At 32.7% G+C, this 6233-nt stretch overlaps 1 long non-coding RNA gene across 1 annotated transcript; it reads left to right on the top strand.

Annotated features, from left to right (window-relative positions):
* Window positions 1-326: 326 nt before the first annotated feature.
* Window positions 327-5868, top strand: LOC131522499 (uncharacterized). Its single transcript, XR_009266543.1, has 6 exons — window positions 327-513; window positions 1121-1137; window positions 1259-1307; window positions 1980-2018; window positions 5189-5264; window positions 5375-5868. It is a non-coding gene; the product is annotated as an uncharacterized LOC131522499 (long non-coding RNA).
* The last annotated feature ends 365 nt before the right edge of the window (window positions 5869-6233 follow it).

Raw genomic sequence — 6233 nt, forward strand, 5'->3', positions numbered from 1 at the left:
TTCCCTTCATCTAAATTGACACTTTCTGACTGTGTGTGATTGCAAAAACTGATACCTCAGTAAGTGGTAAACTTTTACAAAATATGTTTTCAGATGTTATAATAGTGATTTTATTATGTCCAAATAAAAGTCCCACAGCAAATCTTCTGAAATCAGTGAGTTAAACTATATTATTAATAACTGTAACACTTGTGTGTGTGTGTGTATGTATATATATATATATATATATATATATATATATATACACACACAAATATATATATATATATGTGTGTGTAATTTATTTAATTTTAATTTTATTTATTAAATATAACAAGAGGTAATGACTTAAATGTACATCTCAGATGATTAAAAAAATAAATCAATAGAATAGATATAAATGTAACTTTGACTATTTGACACCTCACGTGCAAAGCCCGCGAAAGAACCAGAGGTTATATAAGCTGCGGTCGTCACGTGACGCGCACAGCCGGACTCTGAGTGGACATCGCCTGACCGGAGAGCTTTCACGAGGTAAAGTATTTTTGGTGTACATAAGTATAAAATCAACGGATCTGTCATTTAAATGTACCATAAGCCTACTGTTCACATAAACGAGCCTTTCCGTCTTTATTTTGTACGGCCCGCTCTTCAGCGCCGTTAATTACCGTTTATGCCGTTATATCTGTATGACGTCATTTGCGCAGATCTGCTAGAATTGAAAAAACCTCCTTTCGTTTCACATTCATGTCGGTCAAGGTAACGTTAGTTAAAAAAAATATATATAGCCTTTATATCAATTTTACAATTATTAATAATATTTTCACATTTAAGCAGTGTTGTGTGAGAGCGCGCGACACTGACGCACACTGACCGCGCTCTCTCTCTCTCTCTCTCTCTCTCAGCGTGTGTGGTAGAGCGAGCGAGAGACAGAAGACTCACACAAGCCAATGTAGCCCATCCTTATGAGATAACAATAGTAAAAATAATAATATTTCTGCTTTTTAATAACAAATAATTACAATAAAAGTAAAACATGTATGCATGTGTATACACCAGGGAAGAAATTAAAGTCATATTCAAGTAAAATTATAATTTTCAATAATGAAAATATATATTCTTTTTTTCTTTCTTTTTTCAGATTGTCATCCGATTGTTGTAAGTGATCAGCCTAGCAGTCATCCTGCATCTTGGATTTGTACAGTTTGTACAGACATATGCATTATCTGATATTGAGTGATGCTTTTTCTTTTTCTCCCATTTATTTCTGTGTCAGTAGCTGCTGCACCCCAAAGGCTCCACAGCACTTGTCACAAGTCTTTGGCTTTGTAAGTATATATTTTTAAGCTGACTGTCAAACATTTTCTACATTTTTTTTTATTTAGGTTCATTAAATTTATGTGACCCTGGACTACAAAACCATTTATAAGGGTCAATTTTTCTAAATTGAGATTTATACATTATCTGAAAGCTGAATAAATAAGCTTTCCAGTGATGTATGGTTTGTTGGGATATGACAATATTTGGCCCAGATACAAATTTGAAAATCTGGAATCTGAGGGTGCAAAAAAATCAAAATATTGAGAATCACTATCTAAATGAAGCTCTTAGCAATGCATATTACTAATCAAAAATTAAGTTTTAAAATATTTATGGTAGGAAATTTACAAAATATCTTCATGGAACATGATCTTTACTTAATATCCTAATGATTTTTGGCATAAAAGAAAAATAGATAAGTTTGACCCATACAATGTATTTTTGGCTATTGCTACAAATACACCCCAGCGACTTAAGGGGTCACATATGTCATGCAGCAGTTATTTATTCATTTATTTATTTAACAGTCTAGCATAATCTGATCTGTTTTAAAAGTTATGCATTTTGTAGTTTGTTAGTGAATTTAAATTAATTACACAACATATTGTGTTAATAGTGTAATAATGTTCCTGCTACACTTCTAATATTTTTGTGATTGCTTTTTTATATTTTTTTGTCAGATTTGTCAAGATCATCTGAAAAGAGTTCACCTGTGCCATGTAAGTAATTGAATGTTATCTTGGAAAGACAAAAAAAAGTCCAGGGTGCTCAGGGAGTTCAATGATATGTCTGAGGGTGCCCTTTGGGGTCAGGAATTCAAGTAAATGTAAAAAAAAAAAAAAAAGGTTGCTTCTTCCCATGTCTTTTATATTTTCTATTATGAAATAGCCAGTAACATAAAGGCTTTTTAAATCATTTTGAGGAAGAGTGCCTTGGATTTCCCTTTTTTTACATTTAATTGAATGTTATATTTTGCTATAGAGTAGATGTGTAAATATATGGTTTCTTTTAGGATATTGTAATCAGATGTGCTAGGACATAATATCTTAAGATTAATTTTGTTGTACTGTTTGAGTCAGGGTGTTGTAAGTGGTCAAGTAGTAGTGACCATGCAGGGTGTCTAAATTTTTATAGACCTTTTTCTTTTTTTGTCATTTTTAAACTGTAAAACTGTATTAGTTTTAAATTAAATCTACAACATAATAATGTCTGCAAAAAGTGAAAAAGTAGTCTGAATTTCTGAAATGACTTTTTGACCACATAACATACAGTATATATATTTTTTCTTGATCTTCTTCCTACCAGGTCTTTATGCTAAGCTTCATGTTTAAATAGGCAAACTTGTGCCACATATACCAGACTGACACAGTATATTCACTTTGATGGCAATGAACAGATTATTTTCATTGCCATTAAAGTGAAATAACTGAACCTAAACATAGGAGCTTGATAAAAATGCTCAATTTAGAAGAAAATTTCAAATGGCATTTAGAGGCTTTTGCATCTGAACTCTTCATATATATATATATATCAAGCCCGTAGGCAGGGGGGGTTCGGGTGGTTCGAACGAACCCCCCCCTCACTGCCAAAGGTCCAGAATTTAAGTCGTTTTTTTTTTTTTTTTTTCATGTGATTATTGTCATCATTGTTTTAATCAATGCTTGTGACAAATATTCTGGGTTGCTGTTTCAAATTAATATGATACATTATTGTAGCTGGACGTATGTGTGTGTGCCGCGCGTGCAGTTCAGAGAGAGTTCTCGCAATACACTTTTCAAAGCAACGGTGAAGAAGCATCGCCTCTGAATGATGGGTAATATATATTAATATTTTAATATTTTTATATTAATTAAAAGGATTTCTATATTTTATCCACTCAATAGTCTACAATATAATAGCCATATAAACGTAGCGTAATTATAATAATAAAACATAGTGGGATATTCAGTGATATTGGCTGTGCAATATTGACTTTTGTGATTGGCCAAGACCGGCAGACTGGAGCCAATGGAAATGCTTCTCCTTCGGTGCGCGTCTTATTCCTCTGAGAACTTCAAAGCAGACCGCTTGAGGTAAATTATCTGGAGGAATACAGAGGTAAAAATTCAAAAGGTGGAGATTTGTTTTATAATATATGATAGACTGACAGTTAAGTAACACAACTAAGGGATCTGTTCAACTGAATATTATCACGATTTCAAATGTTACATTGCATTTATAGTTTAATAAACAAGTAGCCTAAAGGCCAATTCACACCGCACAGACAAACGCCAACAAACTCCAACAAACAAGATGGCCCAAGTTGGCCGTTGGATTTAGAATCTTATGAAAAATAACGGTCATGTTCACACTGCACCAACAGACACCGACCAACTTGCACTGACTGGGCAGAAAATGGATGATCCTATATCTATAAGCATGTTCAGTCGGGTCAAAACAAACTCCAACAAACTCCAACCAATGCCAACCAACGCCAACAGGGGTAACACACTGATCCAACAAACTCCAACAGACTAGTTTGTTGGAGTTTGTTGGCGTTTGTCTGTGCGGTGTGAATTGGCCTTTATATGTAGTCACCATTTAGACGCAATATTGACGTTTTTGTTCTATTTCACCAACGAAAAAAGTTACAGAAGAAAAGCAACACTCAGCACGGTGTTTTGTTATTGAATGATTCATCATTTTGAACGAATCGTTTTAATGAATGACTCAATGATTCATTTATTAAGACGGTCACTTGCCGCCACCTATTGGCGGTTTAGTTTCATGTTTAAAAGTAGGCTATCGTCGTCGTCGTTGTTTTTACATTTGTTTAAACATCAATCTCATAAATTATTTATTACAGTTGTAATCTTGCAGTGTAAATTATTTAATTTGATTGATAACAGCCCTTATTATTAAAACTGAATTTGATCAAATGTAAGAATTTGACATGAAAGATAAAGCTTAAAAAGATAAAGTAGCCTAGAAATAAATCATTTTTAACCTTTAATATTAGAATGATGTACCAACTGGGGTTCCTTATGGTTTACAGCATTAGTTGAGAGATATTTTTTTCTTTGAAGAAATTTGCGATGTACTGTACCTGATAGGCCACAACTTAATATTGAATCAAATTGTGTCAATAAATGTTTTCTTTTTATTTATTTTTTAAATAAATGTATTGAAGCAAAATGTTTCTTGTCAGAATGCACCAAAATGCTTCATTTGGTTAAAATCATAAACATAGTCTCATGGGGGACAATGCCCCAGACACCACTACAACAAATTACTTCGTAAACATGTCACCTTTTTCAGCACTTTTGAGTTTGCAGGTCTGTAGTATTATTTACTATGATTTACCGTGTTTCTAGCGTGATTTACCATGATTTACCACATTGCTAGCAATTGTGTGAAGTGTCAGTACAAATGAAGTGATAAACTCTGTGAGAGTGTTATGTCTGTAGCGAGAGGCATTGACAGAGTCAAGAAATGATAATGAGAAGAATTATTATTAATTAATATTAATATTTCAGTAAAGTTCATTAAATCTATTCTGTTGTTAGTGTGGTCTTTAAACTTATGAACTGTGTATGGACTGACAAAGGTGTTACATGAGGAAGCAATTTGACAACAATGCAGTAAATATTTTAGGTGCATCAAAAGCGTGCTTGTTAAGATACCAGCAAACAAGCTAATCCAGCACAAATTAGTGCATAAAAGGTCACCGAAATGAAGTATTTGAACCTCATAATTAAATACAAAAGAAGGAGAAAAACTGCAAAAGGTCCACTTTTGAAAAAAGAACCCCCTTTCAATAGGCTGGCTACGGACCTGTATATATATATATATATATATATATATATATATATATATATATATATAATTTTTTTTTTGTAAAATACGGCAGTGAGCTGGATGGAGAAACAGAAGTTTATAAACTGAAGGCATGGAAGAAGACAAACAACAAAGAAATTCTTCTTAAGGTATGCTCCAAATTTACCATTTACCATTGAGTTCACTGAGATCTGACTAACTATGTTTCAATATGTGTCCCCTCTTTATCTCTCTCTCCTTTTTTCTGTCCCTCTTTTAGGATAAACCTGAGGTCCTGGGAGATCTTAGAGGTTCTAATGTGTTTTTTATGCATTTGTTGATGTCAATTTTTCAATAATAAATTCTCATATTTTTTACATTTATGTTGTCATTCTTATTGGGGGGTATTGAGAGGGAAACTGCACGTGTGTGTGTGTAATATTTGTGGAAACAACTGTTAACAAATAAAGGAGGAAGTCTTTAATAATACATTTTTTGTATTTTTTAGAGAATCAATGAATTACATGAACAGTTCTTATCCATGTAGGCTATATAGCAAACAAGCTAATATTGTTTTGGTAAATTTTGTTGTTATTAATTAAATAAATATTGGTTTGTATTTCATATACATTACCATTTGGTATCCAGACTCGGGCCAGTACTGGCTAATTGTATAATCTATGCTGGCGTGATTGCGGCCCTATGCCGGCAGTGTCCAGGGCCGGAGTGGGATCCATTTTCAGCCCGTGAGTGTAATGCTCAAGACCAGCCCACCTATCTGGATAAATGAAGTGACAGATCTGTTCTTACTATTATGTTATATTTATTTTTGACATGTTTCAATAAAAAATATGAATAATGTAAATATGGCCATAAATATCAATAACAAATCACATACTGAGTTTTCTGCAACAAGTAGTCCAACTGTTACATTATGAAAAAATGGTTTGCATTCAAACGATAATAAAGTAGTGCAGTAAGAAATATACTTTTTGCACTATTGTTTTTTTTATATCCATGTCAATGTAATAAATAAAATAATGAAATAAATTATATGAAACATTTCTGCTACAAAACATACAACTGTAACATTATATATATAAAAAAAAGTTCAATTCAAAATTGAAAGCTGCCAAGCA

The sequence above is a fragment of the Onychostoma macrolepis genome, chromosome 16, assembly GCF_012432095.1.
Source record: "Onychostoma macrolepis isolate SWU-2019 chromosome 16, ASM1243209v1, whole genome shotgun sequence".
Taxonomy (NCBI): domain Eukaryota; kingdom Metazoa; phylum Chordata; class Actinopteri; order Cypriniformes; family Cyprinidae; genus Onychostoma; species Onychostoma macrolepis.